Genomic DNA, 25,035 nt, shown 5'->3' with positions numbered 1-25,035 from the left:
CAGATCTGTGTTAAATCCTGGTTCTGCTAATTAGTAACTGTGTGATGTTGAGAGAGTCATGTGACCTCGCTGAGCCTCTGTTTCTACAGTGTATGTGTTAGAGTTGTGTTTGGCTATGAGTACAAGAAAAGCCAAAGTAACAGTGGCTTAAACAGGATAAAAGTGTATTTCTTTCTTACATAAAAATCTATAGGTAAGCAGTCTAGGTCTGGTTGGATGGTTTCACAATCTTTAGGGATCCTCCCAAAGGCCCCTTTGCTCATCTGTCACCTTCAGCAGGAAGCGTTCACCTCATGGCTCAACATGGCTGCCAGGCTGCGGCTACCATGTCCTAGTTGCAGCTAGCAGGAAGGAGTGAAGAGTACGGTAGGGTTATTTCTTTCTCTTTAAAGGACACTTTCTGGAAATCACACAAACTTGTGGCTTAGACACCTTTGGACAGACTATCAAATGGCCTCACACACAACAAGAAATTCTGGGGAATGCAATCTTTATTCCAGCAGCCATGTGCCCAGATAAAACTAGGAAGAAAGAGGAATATTGGGGAAAACAGGCCAGCTGGGCTCCATGGCCCCATTTGACAGGTTCCCTATGGGTTACATGGAACATACAGAATGCTCCTAGCAGAGTCTATGTTCCATGACATACAGGCTCAGCCAGGCACACTCCCGTTTCTTCACTCTGAAAAACAGTTCTGTCTTCTGGAAGGGCCTTTTCCCCACAGGTGCTTCCAAATCCTGTGTCTGGTTTGCTTGCTCCAAGCTAGACCCTGAGATGAGCCAGCTCAGGGATGGGATGTAGGATGCAGGGGTAAAGCTTCAAGGAAGAAGCCAACGGGAACTATCCTGGGCAGGAACGACCTGGGCAGGAAGTTCCCTGTCCATCCTGCCCTGGCCTTCTTTCTGACATCTCTTGGAGCCTTCTCAAAAGCATAGATTTCTGCAATTCCCCCAGAGCCTGCTAGTCCCAGACTGGTCCCTGGCCCACACCCGGAGCGATGGACCCCTTGGCGACCACTCAGGATGCTGCTTGGCTGTCTGATCATCATCACCCTCCTCTGACTCTGACCACCACCCCTCCACTCCCCATCATGCATCTGGAGCAGTTGGGTCCTACATCTGCCACCCAACCCCCGCCACCATCTGGTTTATTCAACTGTTGCAAAAGCATCCTCCCCTCTCCACTTAATTTCGGTCCTTCTCATAGCAAGAGTCATTTATCTTTCTCTCAGTAGAATGAACAAGGCTGATGATTCTTAGGAAAAATTCAACTGAGGGGGAAAGCTGTCACTCATCTTTTATGAGTGTTTCAGCTCTCATATCCTATTTCTGCCACCTACTTTATGTGTGACCTGGTGTAAGTTACTTGCCCCCATAATCATCTGTTTCCTAACTGCAAATGAGATCAGTAAGTGCACTTCTGCCCCATGGGATAATCCAGGTAAAGCCCAAAAGAGCAACTGGCACAGGAATCAACAAGCTTTCTCTGTAAAGGGTCAGCTAGAAAATAATTTAAGTGTGTGGCCGCTAAAGCAGCCACAGACAATACACAGATGAAGGGGCGTGGCTGTGTTCCAATAAAACCTTATATATAGAAGTTTGCATGTCTTATGATTTTTGTATGTCATAAAATATTATGCTTCTCTTGATTTTTTAAGTATTTAAAATTTTAGAAGCTATTTTTAGTTTACAAACCCTACAAAAACAGGCAATAAGCTAGATTTGCCTGTTGATTACAGTTTGCCTGCTTCTGATCTAGCACAGAGTAATTGCTCAACAAATGCTAGCCATTGATGAGCAAGAATATCTTTCCTAAGTGCCTGGCTCCTGTTTAGGACCAATTTCATGGCAGCTTCCTCCAAAGACTTGCAACCCTTTTACTATTCCCTATGAACAGTCTGGAAAACAAACTTTCGCAGGTCCTCAGTAGTGGGTGAAGACATTTGATCTGCAATGAAGTAGTTGAAGAGTGCATCAAGAGAAGGTGGGCTGGTGATTAGGACATAGGGCTTGGAGTCCAGGGAACTAGTCAGGTCTCAGCTCTGTGAGTTTAATGTGGTTACTAACTTTCACACTTGTTCTATTCAGAATGACACTGGAGATAACAACAGCAACAACATTAAAAATAGCTAAAAATTATTGAGCCAGGTGCTATGGTTTACTTTTATGCATTCATGAATTCCCATAATAAACTCATAGGTGCCATTGTAATTCTCTTTTTACACACAACGAAGTGGAGGCAAAGGCACGTTCAATAATTTGCCCACATTCACATGGCTAGGCAGAAACAGAGCCAGAATTCAAACTTGGGCATTTTGAAACCCTTCATGATGCCTCGTTCGTTCTTTTAAATACTAAGCTATACTTTAGAGGTTGCCTTATCCATCCTTCTAATGTGCTCATGTTTTCATGTATTGATTAACCCATTCATCTATCAATCAGTTATTCCCACCTACTGGGCTGCTGGGTTAGATGCTAGGGATGCAGAAATAGACACATCATTCTGCATCTCCCGAATTCCCAAGGGTAAAAGGCAACACCTGAGTAGAAAGAAACTGCAGGGCAATGAGGGAAAAGCAAGGGTGAGTATCCCCGCAAAGAAGCAAGACTGGATCTTGACTGTGGAGGAAATTGTATCTCCCACTGGGAGAGCACAGAGATAACCTTGTCTTCAGAAATCAGATTCCAATTAATTTCCTTTAGATGCCTCACCCAAAGGCCTACCCACCTGGGCCAAATTGCTTAGCTCTGGGGCTGGAAGGCCTGCATGATCTGCCCAGGCTGCTACTGCCTGCAGAGATTTGCAAAGACTCTTTCCTACCGCTGTTAGTCATTTGCACAAAGTCCTCTGTGAGTTTCATAAGTCAGTCTAGAAGCCAAATAATTGAGGCAGTTTAATTTTAGCTCCTCATGTCTCCTTATAAAAGTTAGCTGTTTATGAGAAATCTAAAAATTTCCTTTTCCCCAGAAGAATTCTCTTCCAGACCTGAAATAGTCTCAAGTGGTGGCAGACTCGTGGGGTATGACACGTGAGGTCGATCAAAGGACTTGTCCCAAGTTTGATGTCCCTAAAATTAGGCCTGAAACTTCAGTGTGAGCATTAGGCTGGCTCCTCTCAGGAGTTCTCTGCATTTACTTCAGAAACTGAAGGATTCGGTCCCCACATCAGCTGTGGGTTCCTGACCTCACCTTTGCAGCAGGCAGCCATTTACACAAGCACTCTATGTTTCCTGGAGTGTGAACTGAGGGTGGCTGCTTGGGTACCTACTTCTGTTTCTCAAGGCTGTTCAAATCCCTGGGACTTCAGATGATAGTGTGAGCCTGGAACTGGGCCCTATCTATGGGAGGACGGCATTCTTTGATGTGTACCCAGAGAGCAGGGCAGGAATTCTGACAAAATCTGTGTGTAGATTAAAGCAAAGTATATCATATTTCAAATGTATTCATGGCTCTCCATGGCCAATGGTAGGAAGTTGGAGCTCTTTAGCTTGACATTCAAAGCCCTCCATGAGCTGGCTTACTGACCTTCCTAGAGCTATTTCTTACTTATTTCCTCCTTGCACTATTTTCTGTTTGCAAGGATATAGCCTGTTCTCCAAATGCATACACTCCTTCACAGCCATGTGCCTTTGTAGTGCTATTTCCTTTGCCTGGAATATGCTTCATTTTTTCTTCCATTCCTCAAATTCCTAGTCTTTCCAAGGACCAGGTCAAATGCCCCATCTGTCTCCTCACTTATCCCACAGCCACTTCATTTGTCTGCATTTTGTAATCTTTATGGTGTGAGTTTGTATGTCTGTCTCTAACTAGGCCGCAAGCTCTGTGATGGTAGGGGCCATGTTGTATCCATCTTCCTAGGAAAACATAAAGCTTTGTGGTTGGAAAGCTCTGGAACCCAGAAGGCTTTGTTTGGTTCACGTCCCAGCTCCAGCGCCTATTAGCTGTGCAACCTCCACCAGGTATTTATACTAGGCTTTACCTCCAGATTTTGCATTTATAAAATGAGTATAATTGAAGTAGGAACTTCATAAGGAGATGACAGAGGTGCAAGAAATGCACTTAAAGATCTTGGCATATAGTAAATGCTTAATAAATGTCAGCTATATTGATGGAATTGTCATTTACTCACGGCAGCCAGGATGTTTCCTGATACATAGCAGGTGGTCAATTAACATTACTTACATAAACATTCATTGCATAATATGGTTATAATTCAAATGAGTATCTGAAATATTCAAGTATTTTGGATATTCTTAACAGTGTCCAAGTGCTCAGTTAACTTAATTACAGTCATCCATGCACTGAGTCTTCTCCACCAACCGGAAACCAGGGGCTCTGCATACTACACGTGTCCTGCATGAACACCTTGCAGGGGTCCTAGTGGAACTCTGGCAGTCATGACTTCTGGGGCTCTGAAATCTCTTGCTTCCTTTTTTTCATCTGACTTCAGATTTTTGTGACTTCTTAACTGTATCCTAGGGAATTTTAAATACAAATTATCACATCACTGAAATATTTTGATATGACAGCTGCTGCTTTGTGCAGAGATATTTCAGTTTCCAGAAAAAAATGATAAGCACACTTAGAGATATTGGTGATGGACTTGGGAAGCATGAATAGAACGGTGGTCTTTGAGAATTAAATGCACTTAAAAATAATAATAATGCTAATTTGTCTTAGAATTTGATCTGTGTCAGTGGGTTCTAATATTTTACGTAACTGTTAAAATGCACATATGAAGGACTTTGTGTTGATAGCATGTTGCTGACAAAACTATCATACCTATAAAGTTTAATTTATAAATTAGGCACAGTAAGAGGTTAACAACAAAAACTAATGATAAAATAGAGCAATTATAACAATATACTGTAATAAGAGTTATGTGAATGTGTTCTCTCTCTCTCTCTCTTACCTCTCTCAAAACACCATATTGTACTGTAGTCACCTCCGACCATTACTGACCACAGTCTCCTGAAACTGTGGAAAGCAAAACCACAGATAATTGGGGACTATTGTGTCTAATAAAACTGAGGGTACAAATTCTCAGAAATTGAATCTCTAGCCATATTATTTAGAGAAGTGGTTTCTAGATTTCTTGGTCATATACCTCATCAGTTGAAAATTTTTAGCATGTACTCTTACTCTAAGTATTGTTTTTAATGTATAAATTATGTGCATATGTCACTATTCTCACATATGTATGAATATCATTAAAACATGTAAGATGAAAACTTTTAAATGATGTCTTTAGGAAATACAAATAGAATTTCTGGCATTTTCTTACTCTAACTATATGGATTGTCATACAATCTCCTTGGAATGTACATGCCCCACTTTGGAGACACTGTATTAGCTGAGTTATATATCTATATCTATCTATCTATCTATCTATCTATCTATCTATCTATCTATCTATCTATCCAGAAGCAGGTATTATCAAATATGTGACAATGAAAGATCAATAACAACCTAATACCCATCAATAGTGGGATGAATCCATTTATATAATCATACAATTTTTACACAATGAAAAATTAAACACAATTATAAAAAGAAAAATTATAGAACGTTCACTTAGTGTACCATATATTTAAATTCCATAAACAGGCAAAACACTATGTATTTTATGTTGCTTATGAATATTTACCTGTGAAGTCAAGGTAGAGCCTCTTGGATGGATGGGATACCCAAGAACTTCAGGATAGTGGTTTTCTCCCAGGGGTAAAGGGGAATAGAGTTAGAGAAGATCATTAAGGAGACATTAAGTAAATTTTATTTCTCATTCCACTGTTAGTCTTATTGCTGCTTCTTTGGAGGTAGTGTTCCTTTTATTCTCCCTCTGTCTACGGTTTTCAATAGCCTGATTATGATTGCCCAGGTTTTTTGTTTGTTTTGTTTTGTTTTTTCCTTAGGGTTTGGAGCACTTCTTGAATCTGTAGTTTTCATCAATTTTGGAATATTCTTAGCTGTTGCCTTTTCAATGTTGCCTTTGCTTCATTGTGTCTCTCCTTTCCTTCTGGTCCTCCAATGACATGCATTGAGTTCTTGAACCATGGCTCATGACTTGTGTCTCCTGGGTCCTTTTCAATATTTCTCATGATTTTCTCTTCATGCTTAAATCTGGTTATTTTTTACTGACCTGTCTTCTTGATCACTAATCTTCTCTTCAGCAGCATCTATTCTGCTGGTAATGAATTCATTGGGTTATCAATTTTAATACAATATTTTTCACTTCTAGACTTTCCAATTTTGTTTTGATTTCAAGTCTCTAGTAAAAACCATCAACCTGTCATATCTTTACTTGAAAATATCAGTCACAGTAATTTGATGTTCATGTCTGATCATCTCAATATACAAATCTGCTGCAGGTCTCTCTGCTCTCTGTGGGTTTTGTTTGTTTGTTTGCTTGCTTTCTGGCCACTTGTTCTATTTTTTTTTTTTTTTCTGGAATGCTTGTTAAGTTTTGATAAAATGTCAGGCAATTTGTGTGAAAAAATGTCAGATAATGTTTCAGAGGAGGAAAAATATATTACCCAAAGCCTCAGATTATCTGACGTTTTGCTTCTGGCGAAGATCTTCTCAATTCGATCTGAGAGTGAGCTGATTAGAAGCTGAGTTTTAGCCTTTGTGAGTGAAGAGCTAGTTAGGCAATTTCCGTTTTACACTTTCTCTTAGAGTATGCTCTAATAGCTCTTTCCATTTTATACTTTCTCCTTGATTTTAACTTCAGGGCTCCCTCTTTTGCCCTCACAGCATTGCCTGAGTTGTAAGTGACAGCAGGCTTAGGTGAAAAGAAGCTGAGCAGAGCTTTTGGCATTTTTGCAGATCTGGATGTATGCAAGCGCTGGAGGTCTGGGCCTGCCAAGGGACATGAGTACTAGCAAATCCACTAGCCTTCTGATCCAAACATCTCAAGAGCTGTAAAGTTTAATATGAACACAGAATAACCATAATCCAAAGAACATAATTTCATTAAAAGGGTATAGTATTTTTTGTTCTTACATAGATTAAGTAGATAATGTATTTGGTTTAGGAGTCAGACACCCCCGACTTTATAGTCCAGCTCTGCCATTGACCAGCTGTATGTCAGAGGGTACATGCCCTCCCCCTCTCTGAGGCTCAGCTTCACCAACAGTGAAAGGGGCTGATATCCCTGTATCATAGAACAAGGTGAGGTTTTAACACAATATCATCTCAAAAGCTCCTAGTTGGCCAGGCCAGGTGGCTGATGCCTGTAATCCCAGCACTCTGGGAGGCTGAGGTTGGCAGATCGCTTGAGGTCAGGAGTTCAAGACCAACCTGGTCAACATGGCGAAACCCTGTCTCTATTAAAAACATAAAAATTAGCTGGGAGTGGGGCTGGGCATGGTGGCTTACGCCTGTAATCCCAGCACTTCAGGAGGCTGAGGCGGGTGGATCACTTGAGGTCAGGAGTTCCAGACCAGCTTGACCAACATGGTAAAACTCCGTCTCTACTAAAAATACAAAAATTAGGTGGGCATGGTTGTGCATGCCTGTAATCCTAGCTACTCGAGAGGCTGAGGCAGGAGAATCACTTGAACCTGGGAGGCAGAGGTTATGGTGAGCTGAGATCGCGCCACTGCACTCCAGCCTAGGTAACAGGGCAAGACTCTGTCTTAAAAACAAACAAACAAAAATTAGCCGGGAGTGGTGGTGGGTGCCTGTAATTCCAGCTACTGGGGAGGCGGAGGCAGGAGAATCACTTGAACCCAGGAGGTGGAGGTTGCGATGAGCCAAGATCGTGTCATTGCACTCCAGCCTGGGCTACAAGAGTGAAACTCCATCACTCTATCTCAAAAAAAGAAAAAAAAAAAAAAAAAAAAAAAAAAAACAAGCTCCTAGCACAGTCATCACTCAATAGACAGAGGGATTTTGAGGGGCGGATCTTTGATAATCCATAGGAAGAGCTTACAAAATGCACTAATTCTGTAACATCTGGGATGGCAGATACTCCCCTTGGATTGCTTTCTGGGAATGTTTCCCAAAGTATGCTGTTTGGTACCCGTATTAGAAAAGTGTTCAGACACGCATACACAAAATCTCACATGTTTTCCCGTACAAACAAGTTTTGGAAACATCGAAGCTGATGCAATTAAACAGGTGTTTATTTTATTTTTTAATTACAAAGTATCCCAGAGCCTTTAATATGGGAATCCAGTTTGTAATGTGCAAGAGGGAAAGCATGGAAAGCATTTCCCATGGTCATTTGACCAGGATATTTTCTAGGTGGGGCCCCTATTGGGGAAATGTTTGAGGAACACCAGTCTGTACAACACTTTGCCATTTACAAGGTTTTTTCCATGCATGTTCTCATTTGCCTCTCCCAGTGATATGAAGGAGATGAGGAATAAATGAAGCTCCTCACTCTCATTTTGGGGATGAGGAATCAGATTCCCAAAGAGTTTAACTTGCCCACAGTCCCTCCGCTAAGGAATAACAGGGCCAGTTGAGACTCAGACTCATAGCTATATGCTTTTTCCATGGCCCCACTCCCTCATGATGGAATCAAAGTCACGTGGCTGGAAAATGGCAAGATCAGAATTCCAACCTGGTTTTCTGAACCCAGCTCCTGTACACTGTCTGCTATACCAAGTTTCTTTGTGAGTGTGTGGGCGAAGAGAAAGTTGTATAGTAAGCCATCAATTAATTGACTTGTTTCCTTTGTCAACTAGCAATTCTGATGTTACTTCATGCAGAAAATTTGAAACCCTTTAAAAGACGTGGAGCCATGACCATTTCACAGGCAGTGCATGAGAATGTAAGCAATCAGGGCAACTCAATCAAGGCAGGGTCAGTGACAGAGAACAGAATTTTGTGCTATTTGGAAAAGAGTCAGCATGCTGATGGAGTTTAGTATTCATAATGCCAGTAATTTTCCCATCCTTTTAGAAATATTTGGCCTGATTAATTCTTGGTACCTGTTTTTAATCTCTGAGGTTTATATTTCATTTATTCATTCAAAAATTGGTTTTGAGATGCTGTGTGTTTACAGCTGTGTTCCGAATGCATTGAGGAACAGAAAACAGCTCTGTCCTCAAGGACTTTGCAGCCTGTGGTGGAGACAGACAGACAAACAGACACCATGAAGTATGCTGAATGCTGTGCTAACAGGAACACGAGAGGCTAACGGAGGACAGTAGAATTGCCTAACTAGCTTGGGAATGTTGGGGAAAGCTTCTTAAAACATTGAAGCTCAAATTGAGAACTGAAGGGTAAGTGGGAGTTAGTTAAGCAAAACCAGGATGGAAGGAAGAGCATCACAACTGCATAGAATATAATCTTCAAAATTTCTGAAGGTAAAAGAGCACATAACAGGGATCAGTTTCCTGGGGCTCCATAACAAAGTACCCCCAAACGGAGTGGCCTAAACAGCAGAAATTCATGTCTCACGGTTCTGGAGGCTAGAAATTCAAGATCAAGGTTGGTTCCTTCTGAGGACTTGGACTCTGAGGGAGAATCTGTTCCATACCTCCTAGCCTTCTTTGTCTCCCTGTTCTGTTCACATCCCCCTCCCCTCAGTGCTGGTGAAGAACCAGATGCCTGACAACCTTCTTTGTCAAATCAGGCTTTGATTCCATCATGAGGCAGTGGGGCCATGGAAAGAGCATATAGCATGAGTCTGAGTCTCAACTGGCCCTGTTAGTCCTTAGCGGAGGGACTGTGGGCAAGTTAAACTCTTTGGGAATCTGATTCCTAATGTCTGGTTGCTTACTGGCCATCCCTGGCATTTCTTAGCTTAAAGACACATCACTCTGATCTCTGCTTTCATGTTCACGTGGTTCTCTCTCACTCACTTGCTCTGTGTGTGTGTGTGTGTGTGTGTGTGTGTCTCCCTTCTGCAAGTATCTGTCTCTGTGTCTACATTTTCCCTGTTTTATAAGGAGACCAGTCATTGGATTAGGGCATACTCTAATAACTCAATTTCAACTTGATTTTCTCTGTAAAGACTCTATCTTCGAATAAGGTCTCATTCTGAGATACTAGGAGGTAAGACTTCAACATATCTTTTCTTGGGACGACACAGTTCAACCCATTGCCGTCTGCCTCTGGCACCCCAAAGTCCATGTCCTTCCCACATGCAAAACATAGTCACCCACCCAACATCTCCAAAAGCCTTATCAATCCAGCATCAATGCTAAGTCCCCAATCTTATTTAAACATCATCAAGTCAAAGTCCCAAATCTCATCATCTAAATCATCCAGATCAGATATGGGTGAGACTCAGTATGATCCATCCTGTGTCAAAATTTCTTCTCTATCTGTATACTTGTGAAAACAGTAAGTTATTTACTTCCAACATGCGAGGTGGGAAAAGCAGAGGATAAATATTCCCATTCCAAAGAGGAAAAATCAGAAGGCCAAAAGGGGCCATGGGTCTGAAGCATGTTGGAAACCCAGTTTGTTTTCTTTTGTTTTGTTTGAGACAGAGTCTCACTCCATCACCCAGGCTGGAGTGCAGTGGTGTGATCTTGGCTCACTGCAACTTCTGTTTCCCATGGTCAAGTAATTCTCCTGCCTCAGCCTCCCGAGTAGTTGGGACTACAGGTGTGCGCCACCATGCCTGGCTAATTTTTGCATTTTTAGTAGAGATGAGGTTTCACCATGTTGGTCAGGCTGGTCTCGAACTCCTGACCTTGTAATCCACCCATCTCAGCCTCCCAAAGTGTTGGGATTACAGGCGTGAGCCACCGTGCCCAGCTGGAAACTCAGCTTTTAAGGCTTCAGCATCATCTTCTTTGTCTCCATGTTCTGTTCACGTCCCCCTCCCCTCAGTGCTGGTGAAGAACCAGATGCCTGACAACCTTCTTTCATGATGCCTCAACTCTGCCCGTTTCAATCCAAGCTGGCAGTTTCTTCTGAGATGGTTGAGGATGCACAAGTCACGTGCCTTGTCTCTTTAGCCAACGGTGTCTAGACACACCCTAGGTGTTCTCTCCAGAGCACACTTTGTTATTTTTTGCAATATGTATAGACTGAGAGTTTCTCAAATCTTCAAGTTCTGATTCTTTTATGCTTAACAATTTCTTCTTCATTTCTCTTCTCTCAGGGCCCGTCTTAGTAACCTCAAATTAAACTCAGTTCCTGTTTTTGGGAAAGCTTCTGTACAAACTGTATCCCTAAATAAGGTCACACTCTAAGATACTGAGGATTAGGACTCATATATATACATATATATCATACATATGTGTGTGTATATATATGAGTATATATATGCATATATGAGTATATATGTATATATATGGGTATATATATACACATATATGTATTTTATATATATCATACATACATATGTGTGTATGTGTATGTGTGTGTGTGTATATATATTTTGGAAAGGGCATGATTCAACCCATAACAACGTGCTTGAGGAAGCAAAATGTATTCTGTATGTCTGGAGACTAGACTGCGTAAATTGCTCATATAACCTAAGAGTTGACACAACCAATGTTGGACTTTGTGTTGAGTCCCATTTGTGTTAGTTTAAGTTAAATATTCTGTGGAAGAAGAAAAGGGCTGGCAGTTAGACAAATGCTTTATCAAGGGCAAGAGACGGAGAGAAGAGGAACTTAATGATTTACCTTATGACAACATCCGGAAGTTTGGGTGGAGAAAGTAAAGATGCTTGATGGGAAGGGGTGGGGCAGGTCTTGTACACTGTGGTTTTTGAACTTTGCCTCCCAAGGGGATCAGAATTTTATCTAGCACTGGTTGCAGGAGGAGCGTGGACTTGGCTGATGCCTGAGACTTTCTTTCCGTTAGTAGCAGGACAAGCACTGGCTTGGAAAACTGCCTTTGGCAGAGTTTTTCTGTTTATGTTTTTGCTTTACTTTTTCATGAAAAGCAGTATTAGTTAAGGAATATAATATTTTGGGGAAAGATATTCATTATCATTTCTTTAAGATGCATTGTACAGAAATTAATATTGAAAACACTTACAAGATGTTTATTATTTTTCCTTTTATTTTACTTTAAGTTCTGGGATACACGTGCTGAATGTGCAGGTTACATAGTTATACATGTGCTATGGTGGTTTGCTGCACCTATCAACCCATCATCTAGGTTTTAAGCTCCACGTGCATTAGGTATTTGTCCTAATGCTCTCCCTCCCCTCGCCACCCCAGCACCTGACAGGCCCCAGTGTGTGATGTTCCCCTCCCTGCATCCATGTATTCTCATTGTTCAACTCCCACTTATGTGTGAGAACTTGCGGTGTTTGGTTTTCTGTTCCTGTGTTAGTTTGCTGAGAATGATGGTTTCCAGCTTCATCCATGTCCCGCCTATTACTCTTTAAAGATAAACTACATAAGATAGTTTTAGGTTCCAAAAATTTTGTGAAGATGGTACAGGGCTTCCAAATATTCTAAACGCAGTTTCCCCTCTTATTAACACCTCACGTTAGTATGATATATTTTGTTAAAATTAGTAAACCATTATTGATAGATTATTGTTAACTAAACCCATATTTTGTTGAGATTTCCTTAATTTTAATCTAATGTCCTTATTTTATCCCATGATCCAATGCAGGATATCACATTACATTTATTTGTCAAATCTTCTTAGACTCTTCTTGGCTATGATGATTTCTCAGACCTTCCTTCCTTCCTTCCTTCCTTCCTTCCTTCCTTCCTTCCTTCCTTCCTTCCTTCCTTCCATTTCTCTCTTTCTTTATGGAGTTTTGCTCTTGTTACCCAGGCTGGAGTGCAGTGGCATGATCTCAGCTCACTGTAACCTCCGCCTTCCGGGTTCAAGCAATTCTCCTGCCTCAGCCTCCTGAGTAGCTGGAATTACAGCCACCCACCACCACGCCCGGCTAATTTTGGTATTTTTAGCAGACATGGGGTTTCACTATTTTGTCCAGGCTGGTCTTGAACTCTTGACCTCAGGTGATCCATCCACCTCAGCCTCCCAAAGTGCTGGGATTACAGGTGTGAGCCACTGCACCCAGCCAAAGTTTCTCAGACTTTTCTTATTTTTGATAACCTTGATAGCTCTGAGGAGTGCTAGTCAGGTAAATTATAGGAAACCCCACTATCGAGATTTGTGTGACTGGGTTCTGTGTTTGGGGGCGGAAGATGACAGAGATAACTGCCATTTTCATCACATCCTATCAAGGCTTATCACTGTGATAGTGACTTGAGCACCTGGAGGGGCTGGAGCGTCACTTTCCTCACTGTGAAGTCACTCATTGCCCCTCCCCTTTCCCTGCTGCACCCTTTGGAAGGAAATAAGCCTAGCCCACACACAGTCAGTGAGTCCCACCCGCTTGAGGGAAGAATATTTACAAAAATTACTTGGAAACTTTTGCCTGGGAAGTCTGCCCATTCTTCCCCATTTATTTATTCAATCATTTATTTTTATCAGTAGGATCTTGTGGATATTTATTTAATACTATGGGATATAATCCAACACTACTTTATTTTTTGTTGTTGTTGCTCAAATTGTTCCAGCTTTAGCCATTGGGAGATCTTTTAGTTTGTTTATGTGTCCCTGTTACATACCATAATCATTCTCTGTCTGTGTGTGCTTTTTTAAAAATAATTTCTAATTTTTGAAATTACAAGCTTTTCCAGGCTTAGTTTGTATATTCCCTGCATTAGTCCTGTAGTCAGCCATTTCCCCAATGATCCCTGGTTCCTTTAATTGGAGAATGGCATTAGAAACTGGGGTCTGGGGCTGGGCGCAGTGGCTTATGCCTGTAATCCCAGCACTTTGGGAGGCCAAGGCAGGTGGATCACCTGAGGTCAGGGGTTCAAGACCAGCCTGGCCAACTTGGTGAAACATTTTCTCCACTAAAAATACAAAAATTAGATAGGCAAGGTGGTCCATGTCTGTAATCCCAGCTACTCAGGAGGCTGAGGCAGGAGAATCGCTTGAAATTGAGAGGTGGAGGTTGCAGTGAGCCAAGACATGCCACTGGTGACCAGAGAAAAAAAAGAAATGGGACCTGGGCCATTGGTATGCTGATTGCTGCTGGGGTGGCATTGCCTTTAGGCCCTCTCAGCTGACAGATCGGGGAAATATATATGTATACTAACCTGTGTAAATATACAACATTTATCAATTTTTTTAATGCTTAGCTTTCTGTATCTATATTAAGCTAAACATAAATTCATACTGGTGTCTCTAACTCTAATCCATTACCAAAAGGATTATTTCAGCCTCCTTCCATTGCTTATCTGTAACTCCCACTCAACTGTAAGAAAGCTGACCCCCACCATCTGCCATCCGTTTATTTAATTATTTGACTCCTCTATACAGAGAGGTATCAGAACTGTTAACTTGTAACCCCATGGGAAATAACTTTATCAACTAGTTTCTTTAGTATTATTCTGAAGATTCACTCATTTCTGAAGTTACTTGGATCAGCATCATTTGCCTTCACCTTCTTTACAAATTGTTTAAAACATGTATAACATAGGTTGTTTTGTTATAGTATGTATTTCATCTTGGAATACCCTGACCTTCTAAATAAGTTCTTTAAATTTGCATTTAAGATTATAATCACCTTTTTGTGGCATAAAGTTCTATAGATTTGACAAATGCATATTGTGAATATCCACCATTACATTATCATACAAAATAGTTTCACCACCCAAAAATTCTCCTGTGCTTTAGCCATTTGACCCTGTCCCAACCCCTAGCAAACACTAATTTTTGTTTTTACTATCTCTATGTTATACCTTTAACAGAATGTTATATAATTGGAATCATTTATTTGTTAATATGCTTAGATGATTCATTTATGTTTTTTCATGTCTTGTTAGCTGATTTCCTTTTAACACTGAATGATGTTTCATTGTGTGGATGTACCACAGTTTATCCATTCACCTATTGAAGGACATCTTGGTAGTTTTCTGTTTTTGGCTATTATGAATATAGTTGCTATAGACACATCTACATGCAGGTTTTTGTATGGAAACACCTTTCAAATAAGTTGGGTGAATATCTAGTTGGAGTATATGGAAAGACCATGGTCAGCTCTGTCAGAAACTGCCAAACTGTCTTTCAAAGTGGCTGTACCATTTTGCATGCCCACCAGCAATGAATGAGCATCCCTGTTGCTCCACATCCTCAACAGCATTTGGTGTTGTCAAAGGGATTTTGCCCATTCTAACAGGTGTGTAGTGATTACTCATTATTGTTGTCCCTAGTAAGTCTGAGGGTTCTGCAGGAGACCAGGGCGTATCTCAGTCCTTATCTCAACTGCACAACACAGACAATCCCAGAGCAGCCATTTATAGACCTTTCCCCAGGAATGCGTTCCTTTCCCAGGGTATTAATATTAATATTCATTGCTAGGAAAATAATGTAGTGATATCTTTCCTACTTGTACATCCATTTATAGGCTCTCTGCAAGAAGAAAAATATGGCTCTTTTTGCCCAACCCCTCAGGCAGTCAGACCTTATGGTTATCTTCCCTCAGTCCATAAAAATCGCTGTTATTCTGTTCTTTTTCAAGGTGCACTGATTTCATATTGTTCAAACACACATGTTTTACAATCAATTTGTACACTTAACACAATTATCACAGTGGTCCTGAGGTGACATACATCCTCAGCTTACGAAGATAATAGGATTAAGAGATTAAAGTAAAGACATATAAGAAATTATAAAAGTATTATTTAGGAACTGATAAATGTCCGTATTAAGAAGAAATCTTCACAATTTATGTTCCTCTGCTGTGGCTCCAGCTGGTCCTTCCGTTCAGGGTCCCTGACTTCCCATAACAATCCCCCATTGACTTTGTATTTGCATTTAGATCTATGATTCATTTTTCAAAAATAATTTTGAAAAGTTTAAGATCTGTGTCTATATTCACTTTTTTTGCATATGGACATTAAGTCATTCTGGTACTCTTTGCGGAATAGACTATCCTTTCTTTATTGACTTACCTTTGCTCCTTTGTCAAAGATCAGTGTTAGTGCAGTTCTTTCTTTTGGCTCTCTCTTCAGTTCCATTTACTCATTCATCTTTTCTTTTGCCAAAACCACAACCTTTATTACTGCAGCTTTATAGCAACTCTCCAATTTGGTCTCTCTTCTTCAGTATTGTATTGACTATTTTCTGTCATTTGCCCTTATATATAAACTTTAGAATCAGTTGGTCAATATTTATAAAATATCAAAAATTCTTGGGGAAATTTTAATTGGGATCATGTTGAATCTATAGAACAAGCTGGGAAGAATTGACATCTTAACAATATTGAGTCTTCCCATCCATGAATATGGAATATCTCTCCATTTATTTAGAACTTCTTTGATTTGATTCATCAGATTTTTATGGTTTTCAGTATATAGATCTTGTACATATATTGTTAGATTTATATCTCTTTTTTTTCTTTGTTACTATTGTAAATGGCATTTTTTGAAAAAATTCATTTTCCGTTTGTTTATTGCTGGTATACAGGAAACAACTGACTTTTGTATATTAACCTTGTATCACATGAAATTGCTAAAATCTCTTACTAGTTCCAAGATACTTTTAATGATTTGCTGGGATTTTCTACATAGACAATAATGTCATCTATTAAAAAGACAGCTTCACTTTTTCTTTTCCAATCTATATACCTTTGATTTTTCTTTCTTTTCTTAGTGCACTAAGTAGAGCTTTCAGCTCCATATTAAGTAGGAGTGGCGAGAGAGAACATTTGTGTTCTTATTCCTAATATTAGAGAAAAAATATTCAGTTTTTCATAATTAAATGTGATATTTGTCATAAGTTTCTATAGGTATATTTTTATTAAGAAAATTTCCTTCTATCTCTACTTTGCTATGACCTTTTATTGTGAATGACTTGGATTTTGTAAAATACTTTTTCTTCATCAGTTGGTGTGATGATATGATTTTCTTTCTTTAGCTTGTGGATATGGTGGATTATATTGATTGAGTTTTGAATGTTGAACCAGTCTTGGATACCCAGAATAAACTTTACATGATTGTGGTGTCTAATTCCTTTTTCTTGAGACAGAGTCTTACTCCATCGCCCAGGCTGGAGTGCAGTGGTGCAATCTGCAACCTCTTCCTCCCAGGTTCAAGCAACAAGCAATTCTCATGCCTCAGCCTCTTGAGCACCTGGAATTACAGGCATGCACCACCACACCCAGCTAATTTTTGTATTTTTAGTAGAGATGGGGGTCTCATGATGTTGGCCAGGCTGGACTCGAACTCTTAACCTCAAGTGATCGCCTGCTTGGTCTCCCAAAGTGCTGGGATTACAGTCATGAGCCACCACACCCAGCCTGTTGCGTCTAATTCTTTTTATACATTATTGACTCTCATTTACTATGATTTTTTGAGCATTTTTGCATCTATTTTTATGATAGATATTGGTCTGTAGTTTTTTGTGTATGATGTCTTTATCTTGTTTTACTATTAGAGTAATTCTGGCTCATAGAATGAGCTAGTAGGTGTTCCCTCTGTTTCTATTTTCTGGAAGATATTGTAGATAATTGGTATTATCTCCTTCTTAAATGTGTGGTAGAATTCACCAGTGAAAATCATTTGGGCTGGTGCTTTCTTTCTTGGAAAGTTAATTATTGATTTAATTTTCTTAATGGACATGAGCCTACTAGGATTATCTGTTTTTCTTTGTGTGAGTTTTCATAGTTTCATCTTTCAAAGTTTATTCATTTACATTGTCCATTTTGTAATCGGTCCACTTCATCTAAGTTACCACCGAATTTATAGGCATTGAATTGTTCATAACATTTCTTTATTATCTTTTTAATGTCCATGGAATCACTAGTGATAATCCCACTTTCATTTCTGATGCCAGTGATTTGTTACTTCCTCCTCTCTCTCTCTCTCTCTCAACCTGGCTAGAGGTATTTCAAGTTTATTAATTTTTTTCAAAGAATTATATTTAGGTTTTCTTTTATTTTCCTGTTTTCAGTTACATTGATTTCTGCTCTAATTTTTATTATTTCTTTCCTTCTGCTTGGTGCAAGTTTAAATTGCTTTCTTTTTCTAGTTTCCTAAGCTTAGGACATTGACTTTAGATCTTTCTTCTTTTGTAATATATGTATTTAATGCTATAAATTTCTCTTGAAGGACTGCTTTTGCTGCATCCCACAAATTGATAATTTCTCTTGAGATATCCTCTTTGACCCTTGTATTTTTTTGGGGGGATGTGTATTTTACTCTTCTAATATGTGGATATTTTCAGGTATCTTTCTGTTATTGATTGGTTTAACTCCATTGTGATTTGAATATATATTTTGTACAGTTTCCATTCTTTTACATTTAAGATGTCTCTTGAGTGTCTATTTAAGATTTCTATTACTCTGAGCGTGGTGTATATTAGTGAATGTTCTGCGTGAGCTTCAATAAAATGAGTATCCTGCTATGTTTAATGGAATATCTTGTAAATATCAATTAGATGAAGTTGATTGATAGTGCTATTTAACTATATCCTTATTGATTTTCTTTCTGCTTAAGCTAGAAGGTACTGATAGAGAGAAGCTGAAGTTTCCAAATATAAGAGTGGATTTATATATTTCTCTGTTTGGTCCTTTCAGCTTTTGCCTCATGTATTTCAATGTTATGTTATTAGGTGCATACATATTTAGGATTATGATGTCTTTTTGGAGAACTAACCCCTTTATCATTATGGAATTTCCCTCTTTCTCCCTAATAGTTTTTCTTGTTCTGAAGTTTGGTTTATCTAAAATTAATATAGTTATTTCAGCTTTCTTTTGATCCGTGTTAGCATCATGTATCCTCATCCTTTTACTTTTAACATGGGTAAGTTTTATATTTAAAATGAAATTCTTACAGACAATATAGTTGGCTAAATTTTTTTTTACCCACTCTGACAACCTTTGTCATTTAATTCATTTAATTAATGTTTTTAGTTTATTCACATTTAAAGTAATTATTGATATGTTAATACATATCAGTCTTATAATTACATCTATTCATTGCATTTGTTTGTTATTTCGTTTTCTGCCTTCTGTGGTCTTAATTTAGCATTTTATATAATACCTTTTTATGTTCTATTTTATTATATCCATTAGATTCTTTTGAACATTTTGTTAACAGTTGCCCTGGAGTCCCCAGCATAATTTTTTATTAGTCTATATCTAACAACACTATTCTGCTTCATGGGTAATGAAGATATCTTATAATAGATTAGTTCCAATTCCTCCCTCTAATCCCTTGTGATGTTGCTGTCCCTTATTTTACTTATCAATATGATATAATCACTCAATATATCATTTCTATTATTTTAAATTTATCTTTGCAGCAACATGGATGGAGCTGGAGGGCATTATCCTAAGTGAATTAACACAGAAACAGAAAACCAAATACTGCATGTTCTCACTTATGAGTAGGAGCTAAACATTGAGTATACATGGATACCAAGAAGAAAACAATAGGCAGACCTTCTTGAGGGTGGAGGATAGGAGAAGAGTGAGAACTAAAAAACTATCTGTCAGGTACTATGGTGATTACCTGGGTGACAAAATTATCTGTATGCCAAACCCCCATGACACATGCAATTTACCCAAGTAACAAACCTGCAAATGTACACCCAAAACTAAGATGAAAGTTGGAAAAAAAAAACTTTTTAGATCAATTAAAAATAAGAGAAATAAAAAGCATTTTATTTTACTTGTCTGTATTCTGTTCTCCATGCTCTTCATTCTGTAGTCCTCAGTTTCTGACCTATGTCATTTTCCTTCTCCCTGAAGAACTCCTATTCACATTCTTTGAAGGTCGAGACTGCTGCTGCTGATTTCCCACTATTTTTATTTGTCTATGAAAATATACATTTCTTTTACTCTCAGAAGGATAATTTCACTGACTATAGATTTCTAGATGGGTATCTATTTTTTTCTTTCAATGCTTTAAATACTTCACTCTCTTCTTGCCTGGATATGTTCTGGTGAAAAGTCTGCTATAATTATTACGTCAATGGGTAGAATGTTTCCCCTTCTTGCCTCTTCAAGATTTTTTCTCTTTGTCTTTGTATTTCTGCAGCATTAATATTATATTTTAATTTTATGTATATGTGTGTGTGTGTTCGAGAGAGAGATAGCAAGCAGGATATATATGTGTGTGTGTGTATCTCCTTAGTTATATATATATATACACACACACACACACACATATATATATGTCTCCAATATACTGGAGCAGCTCTCCAGCATATTGGATATATATACACATATGTATATATATATATACATATCCTGCTTACTGTTCTCTGAGCTTTCTTGATCTGTGGTGTGATATCTGTTATTAAGTTAAAAAATTCTCAGCCACTTCAGGTAATACTTTTCCTTTTCCGTCTGTTGTTCCAATTATGTATATTCCACAACATTTGAAACTGTCTCACAGTTCTTAGATGTTCTGTTATGCTTGTCTTCATTCTTTTTTTTTTCATTTCTATTTTAGTTAGAGAAATTTCCATTGACTTATCTTCAGGTCACTAATTCTTTCCTTGGCTGTGTCTTCTGCTGATGAGTGCTTCAAAGGCATTCTTCATTTCTGCCAGAGTGTTTTTTATTTCTACCATTTCCTTTTGTTTCTTTCTTAGAGTTTCCATCTCTCTGCTTACATTACCTTATATTGTTTCTTATTGGTTACTGTCACCATTAGAGCCTTTACTATGTTAATCATATTTATTTTAAATTTTCTGTATGGTAATCCTAACATCTGTGTCACATCTGAGTCTGATTTTAATTCTTGTTTCACCTCTTCAGAATTTTTTCCTACTCTTTTGTAATGCCTTCTAATTTTTGTTGTTGTTGTTGAAATCCAGTTATGTTGTATTGGGTAATAGTAACTGAGGTAAATAGACCTTTAGTGTGAGAATTTATGTTCATCCGGTCGGAAATTGTCCTGTGTTTAATGTTTCCTGTAGGTATAGGTGCCAGAGGCTTCCAACTGCTCTGGTCCTTGTGTTATCTCTCTTGTTCTGCCTGGACTTCCCTGAGTACTCCTCCTCAGAGAGAGTCTGTACCTTGCACTCTTTCAGTTTTAGTCTGCAGTTACTGTACTGGAGCCCTGTGGGTGTGATGGTGAGGTGGGGAGGGGAAGCCTTCTATAGTTGTATAATTAAGTCATAGCTTCTTATGGGCCTTTCCACAAGTGCTGACCCAGTGGTAGAGCTTCCCTCTCCCTTTTTATATGAGATAAGAAGGCTAGTGAGATGCTGGAGTGCAGGGAATGCCTTTTGGAAGGTTGTTACAAGACTCTGGTAATCATTTCTTCTGGAAAGTGGGTCATTTTTATGGAGGAAGCTCTGGGTTTATTTCAGAATGGTTACTTTCCCCTCTCTCTGCCAGAGCCACTCGGGGATTTTTATTGGCTGTTCACCAAAAGAACCTGGTGGGGTTCTTGCAGGTAAGACCTAGGAAAGTATGGGGTTCTTCTGTGGCTCCCAAGAGTGTCTCACTCCCATCCTAGTTCTGCACTCAGTGTATTAGTTGGCTAAAACTGTTATAACAAAGTGTCACAGACGAGATGGTTTAAATACATCAATCTCTTTTCTCATGATTCTGGGGACAAAAAGTACAAGATCAAGGTGCCATCAGGGTCAGTTTCAGCTGAGGGCTCTCTCTTTGGTTTGCGATGCTCGTCTTCTAGCTATTTCCTCACATATCTGCCCTCTCTACTTGTTTGTGTCCTAAACTCCTCTTCTTATAAGGACACATAAAATTGGATAAGGGCCTACCTTAATGATCTAATTTAACCTGAATTAACTATTTAAATACTCTATATCCAAATATAATCCCATTCTGAAGTACTGAGGATTAGGATGTCAACATATGAATTTAGGGGGGCAAAATGCAGCCCATAGCACTCGGTTCCTAGCAATTCATAGAAATTATAGTTCATGGCTCCAGTAGCTTCTGCTCCAGGCATGCAGATCTTAGCTGTGACTGGCTCTGGATTAGCCTGTCCCATAAGACTTCAGGGTTACAGTTTGCTCTGCAACTTCCGTTCTCTGACGAATCAAAGAAAATTTTCAAACATCGGTTTTTTCAACCTTTTCCCGTAAGATCAAGAGTGATGACTTCCACATGTCAGAGTTAAAACCAGGTGTCTGGTAGGGTTCTTGAGGATTTTCACAAGCCTTCTCCCCTTTGGAGCTCCATGAATAGAATCATTTCCTTCCCAGCACCTATCACAGCATGGCATTTTAGTATTGAATAACTTGCTTTTTGTTGGTGATTTGTGTCTCCGCTCACTATACCAGAGACTCCATGAGGGCAGGAACCGTGTCTCTTTGGTCCTCTGCTGAATCACCATTGTACACTACATAATAGACCACAAATAGTGGTTAAATGGATAAGTGAAATAAGTTGTTAAAACAGTGCTGCATCTCACTTTAATGTCTTTTTTGATAGAAGAAAATAAAAATGTATTTTCAATATCATTATTATGCACTTTGATTCTAACATTTTCTCTTTGTACTGTTGAGCCATTAAAATGCTTTTTGTGGGTTTTTAAGGAAACGCCCTGCTCAGTCACTGCTCTGACAAGGCCTCAGCTTTGGAACCCAGAGCAACACAGAGTTATGCATCTAAAGCTTAGGGGTGGTCCCAGAATGGTGCCTGCAGGATGAAGCCAAGCTCCCTAGCCCTTCAAGTTGGGGTCTTCTTTTATGTCTGTCTCCTGCAACTTCCTTCCCCATACTCTGTGCACTCATCAAACCAGAGGCCTCTCTTGTTTTTCAATTCACCATATTCTTTCATATCTCCAAATCTTTCCTTTCTTCCTTTCTCAGGCAGGAAAGCCCAAGCCACTGCTCAGCCTTCCAAAACCAGCTGAAATACCATTTTGTTGGTGCAGCTTGCCTGAGCTTTCCGGCAAGCCCCATTACCTCCTGCTATGTGTTCCTTCAGCCTCCATGGGTGAGCACACTCATTCCAGCACCAAACTGGAATTCTCTCTCACTTCTTCCACATCAGAACCACGAACCCTTTGAGAGTAGGTAGGGACTGCTCCATCCAGAGAGTCTCTTGGATGGAAAATAAGAGTTGAATTCAGACCCTAAGAATCTCTTCACCATTTCTCCTGGTTGCTTTCTTCCACTTTTCACTAACGTCAGGCAGAAATATCAAACTAAAATGATCTCTCTCTCTCTCTCTCTCTTATCCTATTGTCAGGTCATCCTATAGTTGTTTGCTCTGAAATTCAGTGTGAAAACCTGCCCCCTGCAAAGCTCTGTCTTTTTAGAACTTCGACGTTACTGCCTTGACATATATTATTCAAACATTTCTGAAAACATGTTCCCATGCTTGTTCTTGTTCCCATCAACCAGACAACTGTGTTTATGGGGAGGAACTAAATTTAGTTTCCTCTGTAGAAGTTTAAGTGCCATTTAGAGCAGCTACACAACTAATCTGAGGTGGCAGTTCCAGCCTTGTGTAGAATGCGCCAGCACAGCAACGTGGAGTTCGAACATGTCAGCCAATTTCTTCTTCACCCTGTACAGGCTGTGGTCATCACTAGTTGCTTTGGTCTTTTGCCTTCTGCAAAACACCTGGTCTCATATTCTCTGCAGGGTGTGATGCACAAAGAAGGAAGGAGCAATAGGTAGAAATCTCAGTCCAAAACCCCAGGCGTGTCAGAAATAGCATTTTCTTTTCCATAACGTAATTGAGTTTTGACTCTAAGTCTCCAGTCTGACTGACTGCAAGAAAATTTAACTTTGGGCTTTTTTGTCATCCCCACCAAACACTTATGCAGTGTCAAGGAATCTTAGGGTGGGAAGGTTGGAGTGGGCGAGAGGTGGGAGACAGAGCTGCTTGTCCCTGGTAGGCAGTCAGTGCAGGTTACTGCTGGGTGAGCCTTCATTCCTGTGCTCAGCCCCCCTGAGGTCCGGTGGTCTCTTACTACTTTCCTTTGATGCGTGTATGCTCTATTTTGTTCCTTTTGGCCCTTTCTCTGTGGCCTTGCTGACTCCCTGCTGTTACATTTGGGAAGTGGTGTTCAAGTCACTTGGACACGACCCACAGAATTCTTTGTCTCTTCTTCCATGCCGGGGACCTCTCTCCCTATTCTGAGGTTTGGGAAGTTCCACGTCCATAACTTTGGTTACAAGGCTGTGTTATGCCCTGCGCGCCCTGCCTTTTAGATCTTTCACCAAATTCTGGTAGCTCTGTTAGGATCCTAACTTTTGAATACAACAGCCAGGGTGTCTCGTGGGCCACTTTTGCTTTCTGCCCTGAAACACACCATCCCCAAGGCAATGAGTCAGCATCCAGCTGATGACTTACCTAAATAAGGGAAAGAAAAGGAGGAAATGTAGGAAGAAAAATAATATAGATTCATATTTCAAAATATCATGTGGCCATAGTCGGAAGGTAGGGGGTCTTCAGGCGGCACAGAGACCGTCTCTCATCTCAACCTCCACAATATGCTGGACCAAAACTCTCCTGCCAGAGGGCTAGCTTTCTTTTCTGTTTTAAATACAGTGCAATACTTTGGTTAACTCTCATTGATGGTGACACTAAATTCCTTGTGTTAACCTAGACTTCTGTCATGTGTGTAAGATGGTTACCGTTCCAGAGTAGAAATGCGGGAGAGGGACTGGCAAGTCACAGGGTGTGCATGTGATGTGAGAAGCCTGCCGGTTCACTCTCCAATAGATGCTTTGATCACCTGTGCATGACAGACCCCGCCTCCCATTCTCTCATTGGAATTGGGTATCATATCTGTAAGAGTGCTGCACCAGGAAGCTGTTGAGGAGATGATGGTTTTCAGTGTGGGAAATGCAAGGGTCTCATAGCCATTGGCTCTGGAGAAACCGGGCTGCCTCCCAGTGGAGAGCCAGGAAGAATGTGAGGTGGGGAAGGAAAGTTGTTGGCTCCAAAGAAAAAGAGATAGTGAAGCACAGAAGAATGTTAAATAGGATTGACGAGTTGATGGGTGCTGACGAGTTGATGGGTGCAGCACACCAACATGGCACAAGTATACATATGTAACAAACCTGCACGTTATGCACATGTACCCTAGAACTTAAAGTATAATAATAATAATTTAAAAAATCTCTCCTCAGGGAG

Source organism: Theropithecus gelada, chromosome 6, assembly GCF_003255815.1.
Source record: "Theropithecus gelada isolate Dixy chromosome 6, Tgel_1.0, whole genome shotgun sequence".
Lineage (NCBI taxonomy): Eukaryota > Metazoa > Chordata > Mammalia > Primates > Cercopithecidae > Theropithecus > Theropithecus gelada.
The sequence above is the reverse complement of the archived record's forward strand: the minus strand, read 5'-3'. Positions refer to the sequence as shown.